Genomic DNA, 18,494 nt, shown 5'->3' with positions numbered 1-18,494 from the left:
TAAGACAAAAAGAAAAAAGAAAGGAAATGAAAATCATAAAATCACAGAACATGTTGATTTAGAAAAGATCCATCAGGATCATTGAGTCCAACCCCTGGCCCTACACATGGCACCCCAAGAGTTACACCATGTGCCTGAGAGCATTGTCCAAACACTTCTTGATCTCTGTCAGGCTTGGGGCTGTGACCACTTCCCTGGCAAGCCTGTTCCAGTGCCCAACATCCCTAAGGGTGAAAAACCTTTTACTGATATCCAACCTAAACCTCCCCTGACACAGTTTCATACTGTTTCCTTGAATTCTGTCCCTGGTCACAAGAGTGAAGAGATGGTATCTGCTCCTCTGCTTTCCCTCGTGAGGAAGCTGCAGATGGCAATAAGACGTCCCCTCAGTCTCTCCAGGATGAACACACCAAATGACTTCAGCTGCTCCTCATACAGCTTCTCCTCAAGGCCTTTCACCATCCTCATGGCTCTTCTTTGGACACTCTCCAATATCTTTTTATCTTTTTGATATTGTGGCTCCCAAAACTGCCCCAAGGACTCAGGGTGAGATTGCACCAATGCAGACCAAAGCAGGACAATCCCCTCCCTTGACTGGCTGCTAGGGGACACTGCAGACTCTATAGAAGTACAATGAAATTAGTTCATTAAATTCCTATTTTTTTATACCAGTCGCAATCCCCTGGTGGTTTAAGTGTTGCAGTGACTTTCACAGTGACCTGTGGTTTTCAGTTTGTCTTGTCCTTCTGTATATGAAAAAAAGACATTAACAAGGAACAACCAAGAATTAGCCTTCAAAGCTTTTGCCTATCATTTTCATGAAAGACTTCCTTCAATGCCAGAACCAGAATTAGAAAAAGCTTTCCCACATAAATTCTGCACCATCCACTACTTACTGGTGACAGAAGCACCTTATCCTCTCCTACTTAGGCTAGTAATATAAATGCAGCAATTCAGAATTCCCCCCTAAACCAAAATCCCTGATTATCCCATCCTATGTATTATCACATGAAAGTTTGTTAAAAAAAAAAAACAACAAAACAGAACAGTTTGGATTAAAAAAAAATTTCTAATTTTTTTTTCTTTCTCCCCACCCCCCTTTTTTTAATTGCATGTATTTGCTGAACTTCAATACCTAGACAGTTATACATATGTTGGCTGTTCCTTCAAGGAGACAGAAAACAGCATTTTACCTCATTATTTTTAATTCAATTAATATAAACCAGACATCAGGCTTGAAGTATCCCTTCTGCCTTTCATCATGAAAATAAGTGTCTAAAACAGAGATGAGCCATTATATATTCTCTATGCATAGACCAGAATGCCAAAATATACCTTGAATAGAAAATCATAATTGGAAAGCCTTATTTCTTTCAGGCTATGTTTGTTTATTGGATAACAACTCCCTCTGTAGAGTAGCTTGCTGAAATAAAATGTACACAGTACATAAGCCCTAAAACAAGACCAATAAAAATGAACCTTGTTGTTTGTCAGGGCATAGACACAGCAGTATGCATCAAAGGCCTCCAAAACCTACACCTTAAATATTTAAGACACAGGATTTCAGAGAGTCTAAGTAGAATAACCAGCACAGTCATGGCAACAATGCTAATTTCAAAAGTTTTTATTAATTTACTATTTTTACTCAAATAATATTCCAGTTTTCCTTCATTTATTCCCTCCCTCATGACTGAGCCCTGAGAAAACATAAGGTTGTGTTTTAAAACATTGTGTGAGTTGGGCTACATTGCTTCACTTTCAGACACTGATAATCAAGATGTGAACAGCTGACCTTCTCAACCCAGCTCCTTCATGCTCCAGTGACAGAAAAAGGCACATTTTAGGGAGCTATTCATTAGCCCTATTTTAAGCATTTGCTTTAGGGTAGGTGAATCAAACATTGACATGGGTGGCAGTTTTTCTCCAGAGGGAACCTAACTTACAAACTCCAATGGAAATGCCTATACTGGATGCAGTTATTTCTCTCTGTTGGCATCTGCTGCTGTGAAAATCCCCAGTCTTGGGTTGGGTCCCCTTTGGTCTGATGCAAAAGGGACATTCCTCTCTTTTGGGTGGCTCCTAGGCAGGGAGCTCAAGCATGGACTTGTGACAAGACACAGTATGTATTACTTGGTCCATTTTCTGCTAACCAGAAAAATTGTTTGGGTGGAGAGTGGGTTAGCTAAAATGAGGGGCAGGGGATGTGGTGAGTGAAAGAGAAACAAGCTGGTGGTGTCTACCTTGTGTTTTTCTCTAGAAATTCAGACTTGTCATGTTCGTCTCCCTAGGCTACCTTGATTGTTGGAGAAGAGATTACAAAATAAATAGCGAAACAACTGGAACCATCCATAAAACAGCTGCAATGACAACAGTGGGTTACTTCCCAAGGGCTACTTGGGAAATGCAAAGGAAAAGCTTGCATTGCACTGCCAAATATAGAAGAACACTTCTGTGAGACTGAAGCCACAATAGCTTACCCCAGTCATGTAATCACATCCTTCCCTTCACTTACTCTTATTACACTAGGTATAAATTTGATTATTCTGTCAGCAAATACCCTATATCCTTGAAACTGATGAATATGACATGTTTGGAAATATGGAGAACCAATAGGTTAAACATAATTCACATAAAGCTAATAAAAAGAAGAAAAATAATTTACATATTAATCACAGAGTTCCAATCTTCCAGAAGACAGTTGGAAAATTGATCTCTCGTGAGTATAGACTGAGAAAGTAGGTTGAAGAGGGAATTAAGCTTAAAGACAGGACATGGCATGACTTTCATTGCAGGGAGCCTGAATTTAAAAGCTACCAATTTGGTAGAGAGAAATCCATTATTCACAGTGCATCAGCTTGTGCTGAGTACATGGGGATTCTGCTGTTGCTCTGAAGAAATTCACATTGATGGGATAAAGAGCTTCTTATACCCCGGTAAGCATGAGAAATCCCATATAACCTTAGTGAAACAGACTATGGTCATTTTAAAAATTACTAGATAAATTACAGAGAGAGAAGTTAAAAGAGCAGCTCAGAAATACTTGTTGATCTTGTTCCTGGGCTTAATGGTTATTGTGTTCTGCTCTTAAAATAGTTGTCAACTCAGACACACAGTTCTGGCAGCTGAACATTTTGTTTGTGTATGTGTGTTTGCACATGTGTACATACACTGGAAAAGAGATGAAATTACTAACTTTGCTTCTGAAATTAAAACTCTAGGAAGGCTAATTACAGCATACCATTGCTGGTAAGAAGGTATAACACATAGAAGTATACACAGAAGTATAGTTAATACACCAATACACTAACACAAACTGATATGTGCCGTGCATGGCTCTGCAGATTGCTTAGGCCTGATTGTGGAGAGATTCAGTCTATCAGTAGAATATTAATTGTACCATCATTTGAAGAAAAAGGAGGAATCCTTAGTTCACAAAAGACTGAAACTGGCTGTGGAATCTGCCCCACAAAATTCCCCTAATGCCAACAAGTGTCCAGCAATTTGTCTTCTGAAATCTTAACTATTTCATCAGATCCTGCCCTTGAAAACTCCTTACTGTATCATTCAACCATGTGTTGTTGCTAGTTTATGAACCTCACCTGGGTTTTTAGCTGAAGTTTTCCTCGTAGGTTTGTGTTTGAAACCACATAGCTTCTTGTTTTATAACATCTATCAAGAACAGTCTGGCTGTTTTTGAGAGAAGGGAAATAGGGATCTTTGCTTATTTCAGAGGAGAAGAAAAATATTAGGATGACTTTTTCAAAGTGGGTACATACCCTGTAGATGACTGTGAAACTTAGCAAGGTGACACCCCCCCCTCCCCCCCCCACCACTCACCCCAGATTAAAGCATATGCACTTCAAAAACTTAGGGGCTTTTTATGGTTACCACTAAGATTTTTTTTTTTTTTTTGACAGAAGTATGATTCCAGCCTATCACTGAAAAGAAAATATCAAAATAAAATAAGGAAACAGTCAGCCAAGGAAAAATGAGTCTACCTTTGTTTTCCTTTGTCCAAGCATGAATTCCACAAGCAAGTTGTCTCTGGGTAGGAGCAGCCAGTACACCAGGAAGTAAAGAAGATGCTGAGAAGAGGCAAACCCTACAACAAATCTAATACCCTTAATATAAACATCTAGATCCTCTGGTATAAGCAGTGAACAAAGGTGGAAATCAGAGCTTTTATTTTGCACTGACTAATATAACCAATTAATTTCTTAGCCATCTCGGAGACTTGAGATGCCTAGAGAGCTGGCCTTTTCATCTGAATGCCTGCTATTTACACACACAACCTATGGTACATGCAATACACATTTTTATTTTTAGCAGACTTTTGAGGCACATTTACCATTGTCCCAGGTCCAGTCATAGTAACAAAGAGGCACTTTAAAACCATTTTAAAAGCCAGTCCTGATGGTTCTTTCCTGGTATTTCTTCACCTGATCAAATGACAGCAAATGGGAGTAGGCGGTCTGGAAGACCCACTTTCCAATTACCGTACACAGGAGTAGGCTGGGACCCCACACATAACAAAAGTGGGTTTTAGAAGGTCTACAGATGTTGACACATACAAATGGGAGTTAGAAAAAACCATGTATTTCTTTTGTTGTCTGCACAATGCCTAAGTAAATACATACAGTGGTACAGATCAAAGGCGACTATTATAGATCCACTTGCTCTGTAATGGGATATATTTTACAGGAGGAGGTTCAGTTAAAGCTCTCCAGATTTATTCAGGCTTCCTCATGTGGAGAATGTCACACTGGCAGGTTTTCTCCTGCCTCCTTCTGTGGTCTGTAATTTGAACCTATAATACAAGATAAGCCATGGTACTTCTATTTACCATATTGAAAATATGAACTGCTTCAGGCACTGTTGACAGAGATAACTGTGAGGCAGCATGAGCTTTATTTAGTCAAATTAGGTCTGCCTGATGCTGCATAAAATCCCATTGAGACAGCTTATTCAGCATAAGCCAGGTGAGTGACTTCGGCTAAACATGTACAAGGAAGGTAAAAGCAGAAAATAACAAAGTACATCAAAAGGTTACATCCAGGACTGGTTGTGGATATTTAGAGAACAGTTTAAAAACCAACTTGGTCAAGGTGATCCTTTCCCTAAAATACCTTTCAGGCTAAGCAGTCAACCACTTCTTGAGCCAATATGAGGCTTGAAATTGCACAACCAAACCTTGCAACATTACACTGTATTTGAGATGTCTTAGAGATCAATGTTCTTCTAAGAAGGTGGACACAATTCTGCAGCTTTGGAAATACTTCTATTTCAGTACAATTTACTTAACTCACTTTAGGGCGGGACCTACCATACAATTTTGTGTTACTACCAAATTAAACCCCTCTAGTAAACTTTGTTACCACTTAGACCAATTAAAAAGACATGTTCTAATACTTCCTAACTCTGTGGTAACAGTCTTTCATAAGACCTGAAGGTGGGAAGAATTGTGGCTAGGAAATAGCCTAGGAAATATTATCTCCCCAAAATGTAGACAGTTTGTATCAACACTGATGCAGCCTAGCAAGGGATGAAGACTGTCTTTTTGTGCCTGTGGAGCACAAAAAGTGGAGTGTGAGGCTATTTAGTGCCAAGTGGACAAATGGCTCAGCTTTTTAGGAGATCTCTTGATCTCAACACATCTCCAAGGATAAACACTCCAAACTGACTCCTGTCAGTCAACAAGCTGGCCAGTGAAAGCCATCAGGTCTCTGAAACTGCCTGGGGAGCAGAGAGATTGTTTCAAAGGAAGAAAGCTCAATGGTGTTTGGGTTATTCCAAAGGAAGAAAGTTCCATGGTGTTTGTGTCGACTGTAGGATGTAGTTACTCAGCACTAGCAAAATTGGTGCTGAGTCTAGAAGAGCTGGTGGTGAGAAGGCAGGAAGATGATGGTCACACCTGACATTTCTCTTGAAAAAGCTGAACTAGAAAGAGACTCGGACCCACATCTTACCATAAGCAATCCCGTATCCTTTTATGCCATCTCTCTCAGCATTTGGCTTATGGACCAATGCAGCCCACAGGCAGGTCAGCCAAGGCAGGTTCTGTTTCTGGAAACAGGAAAGGCATGCTCTGCTTCTCCAAAGACTTATCTACAGCTGTCACTCATGGGGGATGCAAGGAGCCAACTTGCACCAGGCACTAGAGATTTTTTTGAATAGTTTTTCAACAGCTGGTGGTTTCTGTTCACAGTCAGGCTGCCAGAGGTGGTCTATTTCAGGGCCCCCGAGTCTGCCTCTGGTGGACTCACAAACAGGGAGTTCAGTTCTGCCCACATGTCTTTGAAGTCAGGAGAAACATGTTTCCAAACCAACCAGGAAATGGAGCAAGAAGAAAAACAGAATAATCTTCCATTGCACTGCTCTTCCCTGAAAACAATCACCTGGAGATTCCCCAGGGCCATCTCTGAGCCCTGTCCTGCTTTCAGGACCTGTGCTTGGAGCTCGTTTGTTCATGTCTGAAAAGCTCTGCAGAATTCAGGTGTTACAAATTTCACCTCAATGAGTAAAACAGAAAAAAGACTTGACTGAACTTTCCTCTTCCTTTCCACCCTGGTCTGCAGGTAAAAGTTACTCACTCCCTGTGATTTTATGTTGGCTTTAGCTGCTAACTATGGGAAAGCAGAGTTGATGCTCAATCCTGCAAAAACAAGAACTATTCTGACATTTCTGAAAAAGAGCACATTTCTGAGTAATTTCAAACTTATTTAGTTGGAGATTTGTCTATTTGAAGTCTGGTCTTATCCTTTCAGCTCTGCTTGTTTTGAACTGTTGAACATTTAGCAAGCCCTTGTACAGGCAAGAGTGAAGCTCAAGCCTGCAGTTTGCATGGAATTACACAGCAGACAGCTGCAGCTTGCTTTGGCTGTATGAGTGCCTTAAAATCTGAGATGGGAACATGAAAAACATCTCAGGCAGCATACACAATTCTTCCAGTCTAAACTGGGGTGATTAATTTCCAGAGATGAATAGGTTTGATTTAATTTGACAAGGCTCTTTTTCAATACCAGTAGCTTTATCTTTCTAAACTTAATAGAATGATACTGACAATACCTGCATTGGGGTTTTCTAAGAACATCTGGGGCCTTATTTCTTTCATGTTTCCTTGCCATACAGGAAGTTTTCTTCTGCAAATAAATACAGGAGCTCTAGCTAAGGGTGGGGAGAGGTCAAGCCTCTCCAGGTGGGGAGAGCTCAAGCCTCAGCCCAGCCTTGTGGAGCTGCAGAGAAGCCATATTTCAGCTCTAGCCAGACACCCCACGTGCCAGGAGCTGTGGGAGATGATGGGACCTGTAGGACACAGGTCCTGTTCCTCTGCCCTTGGCTTCCATGGGGCCCTCAAGCAATGCAGACCATGGCCATACTGGGGGCTCAGACCTTCAGTGTCCCCTGCTCTCCTGCTCTGAGCAGGACTCACCACAGTCAGGAGCTGGGCTTTGGCCCCAGGGTCTGGCATGTGCAATATGTATCAATTACCACATAAGATGTTTTAAGAAAGGCAGTCCCCTCTAGGAAGCTTTTGCCCTAGGGCAGGAACACTTCTGATTTTGTGTCTGTTTGGTTCACACCATGACACCTATGTATTGTACAGGGTATAAGGCTATGGGGCATAACAGCTCCCATCTGCTCTCTGTTCCTGAGCCTTACCCTCACTTCTCAAGAGGGGATGTGGCTATGACAGCATGGCTGTGGTGACCAAGCTCCCCCTCCAAATCAAAATTAGGAAGGGGAAGAAATGGGTGGTGTCTGCCTACTCTGCTAGCCTTTTGCTTGGACAGCTTAGATTAGGGATTCAATGCCATCATTGAATCCCTTATTTGTTACTTCACAACTTTCCTGGCTACAGGCACCAAAGAACTGACCCATGTCACGCTCTGCCAAGACATCTGGGGAAGCACACATCTGAAGATGGGACTTAAAGAAATGAAGGTGGGTGCTGCCATCGAGATTTCTAATCTACTCCTACATAACAAGATGTAGAAAACTATATTTATTATTCTACAAAGACAGTGAGACAATTCCATCTTTGTAGCTCCTGTAGCTTCTGACAGGAGTCAGAAGGCTGGACAGGTAGGGATGCAGAAGAATCAAGAAGCTCCAGCCCCAGACCAGAATCTGCCAGGAAGGTGTCTGAGGAACTGGAAATGGGATCATCTTCTTTTGGTAGCCTAGGAGGCTCAAGAATTGAGTTCAGCTGTTACTGGAAGAGGTGCAGGAAGCTGCTGGCCCTTTGCCAGCTGATCTAAGCCAGGCCCTTGTACTAGGGTGGCAATTTTAAAAACAAATCATTCTGATCAAGGACATCATCATACAAAAAATGTGCAAGACCTGGCAACATTGTGTGCATGTTACTTATAAAACTCAAATAAAATCCTCAAGAGTTCATCTGAGAAACCTGTCTGGTATTTCAAAACAGCATGTCTGAGTACTTATGGCTGTGGGTCATCGTGCAGAAGCTCCCCTCCTGACAGCATCCCTCCCACCTCGGGAGAGAAGGCAGAGCAGCACCACTTGCCATGTCCTCCAAATGAGGCAGTGGTGTGGACAGGCAGCCATCCATCCTCTCCTGATCTGTTGCTAAGGGAACATGGGGAGATGAACTGTAATTATACCAATAAAGTGTGAGAGACAGAGAGAAGACATGCAACAGGCATTTGAGATGGTTTCCTCTTCAGTTTTATTTCACTTACTGCTTTGTAAATCACCAACAGAAAGCATGCAAAACACCTCATGTGTCAGCAAATGACTGAAATTTAAGTTAGGCCTTTTGATCAGTACTGTCAGCATCTTACTAAACGCAATGGGATGAGTAAAAGTGGTAAACTGCAAAATTTAACCCAGTCACCAGTACCTCCCCAGCTGAAATTCACAGAATTAGAGCATTTAAATAACAAAGGAGAAAAGTATGGAATAAATAATGCCATGGAATATGGCATTATTTAAAGCTAAGCTGCCTTTTGGGGAAGGGAAGTCCCCTACTCTGTCAGCTTGTGCAGCTTGGCAGTGGGAATCACACTGTTTCAGCCAGGGGTTTCCTAGGGAGACAAACTCTCAGAATGTCAAAGCAACCTGGAGATGCTGTGGCACTTCCTACCCCTCTGTGACAGTTCATCATGTAGGGAAGGCAATTCATCCTCCCCTGGCTATAGGAGCATGGGACAATATCACACCATGGCCCTGGCTGGTTGCTTAGACTTTAGGGGAAAGAGATCAATTGCATCACAGCACAGTGCCTCAGCCTGTTGCCAGGGAATCCAGCACAGCCTTCCACTTCATTGAATAAACAGTTAATTTCCTGATGGTTTTAATCACTATTCAACAGTCTTTACAATATCACGCTTATCCTTTGACTTAAAACACATCCTTTCTGGAAGAATACTGAATGTTACTGTAAGCCCTGTGCTTCTGAACCCCTAAATGCAAGTTACAGGGAAATGCTCAATCCAGGAGCAAACTGAGCAACTCCTATGTGGGTAGGTGCCTGGATTAGTTGGACAGTAGCAAAGAATGTACTAAAGAAAGGGATAAAAAAGAGGGGAAGGTTAGAAGGTAATTTCAGATATTTAACAATTAGCAGGTTCAGAAGAAGCTGCTGACTCAGAAGGCATTTCACCTCACAGAAGTGTCGGTGGGACATCAGGAGGGACAAGGAAGTATTTGCAAGGTTTTAAAGCCAAGCACAATCCCCCACTCTATTTGTACCTGCAAGGAAGGGAACAGACCACCACAATGCTTATTCCCTGTACCCAGAAGTGGGTTAAGAGCAGTTAGTGCCACTCATATTGCCTGAGATCTGCTCCAGCCCTGACTACGTACAAGGACAGGCTGGGAGAGACAGTCTTCTGTGTGCAGCAAAGTGCAATGCCTACAGTCCATCAAAATTATTGGCTGGCACACACTTTTTTGCGTACACTTTGTTCCATAAATTTTATTTGGTTTGTGTTGGTAAAATGGATATACTTTATCAGTACCATTCTGATGCTACTAGGGAGAGGGCAATGTCAGGGTACAGTTACAGTTTGGAAAAATTTAAAAATAAGTATATACACTCACACTCAAGTAAATCTGAAATATCTATTGAATATCTGGCCAGATCAAATATTAGATCAACATGCATAGCACTGCTGATTGCACCCAAACTGTAGGTAGCTGTGCAATGCTGCAGTATGGCAATGTGCTCACTATAAGTATATATGGCTTCCATCACTACAGGAAACAAAAAAAGCGCAGCTCTGCTCTAACTCTGCCAAAGTAGGCAGCACTGCAGTGAGGAATTTGGCCCTACATGGCCACACACCCCTGGGAGCCAGGGTGCTTGCTACCATCCTCCCTTGCTCTCACTGTCTTATATGTGTTAGTGCACACACATTACTTAATTACTGACCTTAATGTAACATGTGAGTACAATGCAGTTCTCTCAAATTCCTTTTAACTTACCCATGCTGAATGCTTGAGGTGAAGCTATTCTAAACAATTTGCATAATTTCATATGTGCCATTCCCAAGAAACACTATGCATTTTAAACAATATGAACGGGCCACAGCACTAATGAAGTTAAATGAAGCTGGCAAATGATAGTGAACTGGACATGATTTAGAAAATATGTCCTGAAAGGGCAATATTTATAAAGGCAAAAATCTGTGTGCTGAGGAAAAGCTTTCTGCAAAAAGATGACTGTGGTTCCCAGGACTTCAGCTATCAATCATGCCTCTAAAAAAAAAGACCTTTCCCCCTGGATTATTCCTCTACACTTTCAGTCCTAAAATTTCCCATCTCAACATGCAGGATATTGAAGACTCCCAGTGAAAACTTATGCAACCTCCACAGGAAACAAAATTTTTAGCCTCATTTGTCATTTCTGAGACTGAACAGTTCACATCTACTCAAGTATGTGACACAAAATCACCTTTTTTTCTCTGGCAAATCCTGCTTCTCTTCCCCTTGTCCTCAACCTCCACATTTTTTACAGATCACTAGTTTCTCAAAGCCCCTAATTTTCATTGGGAATCCAGATCCCACATTAATACTCACCAGTTTGAATTTTCCAAACCAGTTTGACTTTTCAACATGTTGCTGCTCAAAGCAAGACAAGCAGCCCATAGCTGACCAAATGAATATCCAGCCCGGAGCCAGACCAAGTTCTGGGTGAGAGAGTTTTTTTGCATTTGGAGAAGACTTTCACTATGGTGGTTTTGTGAGCAGGTGCCTGTGCCACTCTGCACACCCCTGTTCAGCAAGGGGGGATAATTGCTCTCAAGGAAAGCCCATGGGAGGCTGTCAAAGAGATTATTTAGCTTAACAGAAGACAAACACAGAAGAGCTATTGAGTGTTTCTCATACTTTTTCACATGCAAAGCTTGTGAGCAGGCTTAATTCAAATGCAGTTGGGGAAACAATGGAGTTGCAGGCTGCCTAATGAGACCTCAGGCCAGGCTTAGAAACCCTGGAACAGCTGGACTAGGACTGCAAGCAAAGAAAACTCTGTCAGGGTTCCAAGGTATGATTAAATTTAACTGCATAAGTGCAATATCAAGCCAGGTATGAAGAAGACTGACTAGAGGGGGACTAAGGTGAGGACATCCCTCCCTGCCACCCTAGAGATTGTTCAGGAATGGAGAACCCTACATAGGAAAAAAGAACCAAATGTTTTTAGTGTTTTATCTAGACCTAAAGACTTCTTGTGCCTGTTAGAGCAGCTGGGTTTATTTGCTTTACTCTTCATGCTTGCTGGGACTGATTATAGAGGCATCATTCATCAATGAAAGTGGGGATGATAAACCTTGAGTGCCTTCTTAGTTGCTGATGGAAGGTGTGTTTATTGTCTCTTTCAGACCAGATACAGAGGGGGAAACTCCCATATTTTCCAATATGAAACTTACAGCTGTATCTGAAGCCCACTGGAAATAATAACTTTCCCTCAATCTCACAGTTTTTCTAAAATAAATGGCCAAGAATAGTATCCCAAAGGCTCCTATTTTCTCAGCAAGTATTTCCATTATCTATCTTCCCAGTCACAAATACAATAAAATGTATTTAGTGAAGACTGGTTTCAAGGATACTGAGCCATTTTGAGCAAAGTAAAACTAACATCAATTGAGAAAGGTAATAGAGGAGAATGATCAGTAATATACAGTTCTTTCAGAGCAAAGAAGCATTCCTGCCTGAAGTAGAAGTAAGCATTGTTCAGGATGGCCCTTTCCAACAGTTCTTTCAGTGGCAGTCATCAGACAAAGGGAGAAATTTTAGATTTTATTTCCTTGGAAGAGAGGTGGAAGTTGCCATTACATTTGTTCATTTACCAGTATGGATAATATCAATGGAAGTCATACAGGAACCCAGACAGATACAGATGGAGATCAGAAGCACAGCTGGATACCTGACACAAACAAATGCCTCGGAACAGTGCAATTTCTGATCTTTTGAGTCAATACTCTGAGGAAAAGGACAGCTGAACAGTGACAAAGGACAGAAACATTTCTAACAACACTGAAATATCCTTCCCTAAATTTCATATCCCACTGATGAAGGCCTCTGAACTAGTAAATCACCCTGGGCCAACTTAAGGGTTTCCCTGCTCAGGAAATAGTTATGCCTTATGTTATGTCAGGTAGATTGTTATGTTCAGTCAGGTGCATCAACACAGTTATTTTGCAAGCCAGTTTAACATGATGGTTAGACTTTTGAGACTGCTAGAAGTGCTCATCATTCCATCCGTTTGTGTTTCCAGTTACAGGCAATCAACAGATATGGGACACCAACAATGAGCTAAGCAGAATGACCCAGTCACAGGAAAACAGAAAGATAGTGAGTTCCTTCACAAAGTGATTTGCTCCTTGCTTTTAGGTTATTTTAAGCATTTGTCCTTATAGTGCATAACAGCTGCATTCAGACACTGATTTAAAATCACCTGCAGTACTGAGGAGGTGAAGAGAAGGGGCTCCACCTGTATATCTGCCTTTCACTGCACTGAATATAGCTGCACTAATCCTCTGTGTGGCACTGTGTTCTGCCGGGGACAGCTTACTCAGGATCCATCCGTCTGCCCAGATCTGTTGACTCCAAAGGGTGAGCTCCCACTGTGGGGAGGTGGCTCTTGAGCAGCAGTGAACCCTGCCACAGAGTGTGCAAGTGCATCTCTGCATACACACCCATGGGCAAGAGCTGCTTATTATTCCTGGACCTCAAAGACCCAGGATGTAAGCTGGTGGCATGACTCACCCTCTGCATCCACCCACTTCCCAGCCCTGCTGTGCACTCATTCTAGAGGTCTGGCTGTTAGCAACTATATTTGATATTTGCTAAATAACCATAAACCAAAGGCAAACACCTGCTTGCCTACCATGACGCACGTGTTGGAGACCTGTGGATGGAGAGGGCAGCATTTGCTGAGTGCTTTAATGCATCACAGCCTCTATTTTGAGGAAGGGAGATCCAGAATCCCCAAATTCCCCATGTCAGTCCATGCTGTTCATATCCCAGACAGAGACACATTCATTTGGCAACAGTATGAAAAATTTCAGGACAGTCTCTGGGCATATATTGCGTATTTACAAACTGTACTAATGATTGTTTATCTGTACACACAATATGCATCCGGTTATTCACAGAGTGCTGTGTGATTTGGGAAAAAACCCTAATTAATTGAAAAAAGCATAATTTTCTGTGCTGTATTCCTCAGCAGCAGCTCAGATGGAAAGAAAGTGGATGACTTCTCATAAGGAAAATGAAACATTAATGAAACTCCTTAGATACTGATTTATGCCAAGTCAAAGGCCAGCAATTGAGGTAAGTCCCTTTGAAGCTGTGGCGTCTCCTCATTGTTTTGCTGTATTTATGGTCTGGTTTTTAGAAAAACTCCATGCTAATACAGCAGTATGCATATGAAATGTCCATCAAGTAGTGGAGGAAACAGGAGAAAGGAAATTACATTAGAACAAAACTAGTTTTCCACCATAAAGCTGGAGCATCTGTTATAAATAGATGGACAAAGAGAGTCCAATAAAAAAGCAGGAACTTCTCCTTTGGTGGTTCTGGACCCAGGAGTTAATCCTTGCACTTCCAAGAGTGGATGGGAAATACCATAATTTCCAGTCATTTCCAAATGACTGTAATTCAGTATGCCTCAGGAGGCAGGTTTTCATGCATTTGCTAACCTGGGCTGTACATTTCTGCCTGCAGGAGGCTGAGCTGGAGTGCTTCTTGGCATTGCAGGCTTGGGTCACAATGTCATCATGGAAATACTGCTCAGACAATACTGTTATCAAATCATATGCTCATTAGGAGGTGGTGATTTTTAAATGAAGAATGAACAAAACAGAAAAATAGGCAAATCTTATCAAAGATCACTAGTGGCTATGAATCAAGTACATATGTGGATGTGTGTGTATACCTTCAAAAGATAAGAACATATAAATCTCTATGGATCCACCAAGTATCTTGCATGAAGCAGCTAGATAAACAAGGGCAGATAGATTTTTTTTTTTTTTTGAAAAGGAGTGTTCAGTCATATTCATGTGTAGAGAGAAGATGACCAGCCCCAGAAGAAAAACAAGGAATGGTATGTGCCTTGATCTGCATCAGGTTTTCCAGGCTCTGCCATGCTCACTGACTAGAGGGCTGGAGAGTGAAGGTGTAGCAGAGTGGTGGAACATTGCAATGCTGCAGAGAGCCAGGGCAATGGGTTCAGCCATTCAAAACCCACAGCTTGATCATAGAGCTTCGACAACTCTCCTTTTTTCCTAGTTCAGACAAAAAAACCAAAAAAACCCAACCAAACAAAAAACTCACAAAACAAAACAAAAATCCCAAACCAACCAACAAAACAAAACAAAACAAAAAACCCAAACTAACCAACTGAACAAAACAAAACAAAATCAATCAAATCAACACCTCCATGGGTCATTCAGTTCCAAAATTTTACCTTTTTCTGGATGCACTGAGGAAATAAATTTCTGCAAGGGGATTTAACAGAATTCCCTCCCTCAGACTTCCTAATGGTGATTTGGCCCCACAAGCTTTTCCTGGAGATTATGTAGATGAGTGATTTGTAGATGAGTGAGAAGTAGGGGAATCCTGGTTCCATGTTTAGCTGTTGACTCAGTATCAGATCGTAGAGGAGTCACTTGACCCTCACAAGACAGCACTCAGCCTAGGTGGACAGTGGAAAGAAAACCACAAAACATTGCTCTTTGTTGAAAACAGAGAAACCTGCTTTTCTGGGTGAAGAATAGCTGTACATTTCTGTTAAAGCATGGTTCATAAGATGCATCAGACTGCTACCACAGGAAATCCTTTATGAATTTAATAATTTAGGAGGGTATCTCTTGTTCTGTGGTCACTAGATACAAGGGGGGGTCATTTGTTTACAGTGAGGAAAGTGTGCTAATTGCAAATATAATCTTCCTGCTCCTAACAGTAGTATTTCACTTTCCTATTTGGTCATTTCAAACACAAGGTGCATCTTTTGCTCATCTTCATGATTACATGGAAATAAGGAAAAAGCAAAAATAACCACCACAACTAAGTTGTTCACATTATAATGGCTGCCCTAATTGCATTTAAATGCAATACACTTTTGCTGATTAGTTTGCATGCGACTGAAACAAGAGGGTAAATAAACATTTAACAAGGCTTTATTTTGCTCTGCTGTAATTGGTGTTCATCAGAACTATTGTGGTGGAGGTATACAGCAGCTAAACTGCTTTTCTTTTTACTGAAAAAAATATAGAGATATGGAATTTATTTCTGTACAAGACCCTCTAAAGATAGCACAGTCTGAGAGTTTCCATCAAGAGTCAAGTGGATTCAAACACATTTGGGCATTCCAGCAGCCCCCTCCCACATTTAAGCTGCTATTCCCATGTGTCTGTTACTAAATATAGCAGCAGCTCTTCAGATTGACAGGAGAGGTGCTGATCCAGGCTCCTGGGCCTTGCTCCATACACTCCTAATATGGTTGAGTGCTGCAGCCAAGCAAATGCTCAGGAAGGACTGCAGAGGGTAAACTGGGACCACAGGATCATCCCTTCCCATGCCATGGGAAACTGAACAGCAGCAGCAGGCAGAGAGGAGCTGTGACTTAACCTTTTCGTGTCTTGGCTCCAGATGAGCTGTCAGTGAAGCCGACTGGCTCCTCACGAAGGGCACGGCTGTGCAATACGAGTGACGCCAACCTCCAGCTGACACCAGCACGCAGAATTCCCACTTGGCCCCTGCATCTCCCACAGCAGCCAGCCAGCTTACAGAAACATCTGGCTAGGGCAAGAAGGGACCAAACGCAGACAATGTGCACTGGAATATGTTTTAGGCTAATAAATGGACACATACAGCATCATGGGGTCACTTTAGTCATGCTTCCCCCCCTAATTGTATGAACAAGATAAAGATTGCATGCAGTGCTGGCATGCACATCTCTGCAGGGTATTGTGCTATGGAGGCCACGGGGATAGAGCCCAAGAGACTATTACAGACAGCAATAGTTGATTTCATCTACAACTATTTGCCAATGTTTGTATTACTAATTTAAAAACCTTTCCTGTGTGATTCTATGAGTTTTGCAGGAGTCCCTGAAAATCAACCAGCAGAGCTACATGGAAAAATTTGCCTCCCTGCAGAATGTCAACAGGTTTGCATGAATAGAAGCTACAAATACGGCACAGGCCTTTTTTTGCCCCTCAACCTCAAAATGACTATTTTTGCTCCAAAGTCTCAAGCATCTCTATCTTATTAAACACCTCTACTCCTTTCACCATCATTCTGCAAACACTATGATACTTTGAGAATACATCATTGAGCTGAAAGCTGAGGTTTTCCAAACCAGAAAAGCACCCTCTGGGCATGAAACAGAAGTGTTCATTTAGAAGTTTTTGGAAGTTTATAAGGACATATACATTATAAATCAGTGCTGCACAAGGGCCAGATGAAACAGAATTCATTATGGAAAAGGCATGGTGAAGGAAACTTGAAAGCAGCAACAAAGTGTAACCAGTGTAACCAGTACAAAAGTGCAGAAGAGAAGAAGGAAACATTTCTTTGACACAAAATGTACTGTTTAGAAGTGTATAATTTACAGTACATTGCATCCATTCTTAAATGGTCATGAAAACCACTCCTTTCTTTTTACTGGTAGGAGGAAGAGGAAACAATGCACAGAAAATGAAACTAATTTATTAAGATTAGGAGACCAAACATCCTAAATTCTAAAATCTTAGGATAAAGGTCATCTCTAGCAGGGTCTAATGCTTTTACATTTTGAAAACATTTCTTAGTGGCTGCTGTGGGTGGATAAGCTCCTATAACCCCAGTAGGTAAAGGCAGGTGGAAAATCCCTGCAGCAGCTTCTGGCAATATGTTAAAGCTTCACTGAAGCTACTGAAGCTTATAGGAGAGGTTTCATCTTCTTTTTTTTTTTTTTTTTTTTTTTTTTGGTCTGTGTTTCATTTCCATTTTCAGTGATGCACAAAGGAAGCTAAAACTGTAAATTTATTTATGTTCCTGCTCCTCAGGTTCCCTCAGTACTGAAAGTGATAACTACATATTATTTATAGTCAGAACAAGCCAGTAGCTACTGTGTGTGTTTCTAGCATATAAATTGAATAAACAGATTGTCCTACACCACCTTGTTAAGCCCCAATGCAGCAAACTCCTCTTTATACATTGATCTAACCTACCAGCTAGTGTTCATCTACAATAAATCAAAAGTGTGATCTAAAATACCTGTCTTCATAAGGCAAATAGCAGTGGGCCACCAGAAAAAAAGTACAGATTGGAGGTATTCCTCTGAAATACTGTACCAGTGGCTCTTGAAAATGCTCTTTGAGGGAAAAAAATAATCTCATCTTTTTCAATCTACTTCAGGTATGCATTTAACTATTCAGAGCTCAAGAGTATGGACATCCCCTCACACTGGAGGTGTGTTTGTTAATCCCCATCTCAGCTGACTTGTGCTGTACATCATTAATCTTTCAATTCAAATGCCTATTTACTCAGTAAAACCTTAATTATATGTATCTATCAAAACTGTACATATAATACATAATTTCATCTCAAAAAAATCTTCATTCTGGTTTTTGAATGTTTGTCTTCTTCAGATAAAATCTCCACAAACACAAAAAATCAATTCAACCTTTTGAAATGTTTAAGCAGAAACTCTGAGTTTCCAAGCATTTTTTTTCATTCTTTCTTCCCCAAAATAAAAGTTAGGCAATTATACTACAAAAGAAAAAAAGGAAATTAAAATTAAAAAAAAAAAAAGGAAAGCAGGGGCAAAAATTACTCAAACCTAAACAAACAAAAATGAAGAAATAAAGTGGTGGTGCCAAATCCAAGCTTTCTATAGAAGAGTAAAAAGCCTGCTATAATTGTTTCCATGTCCCAGACATAGGTTGGTAAGTGCTTCAGATTATAACTGGGAGCTGCCCAAATGCCATAACGAAGTAAATGAAGTAGAGCATGTAGAACAAATTCCAGAAGCAGCTAGAAAT

Source organism: Lonchura striata, chromosome 5 (assembly GCF_046129695.1).
Source record: "Lonchura striata isolate bLonStr1 chromosome 5, bLonStr1.mat, whole genome shotgun sequence".
Classification (NCBI taxonomy): Eukaryota; Metazoa; Chordata; class Aves; order Passeriformes; family Estrildidae; genus Lonchura; species Lonchura striata.
This window is presented reverse-complemented; position numbering follows the sequence as displayed.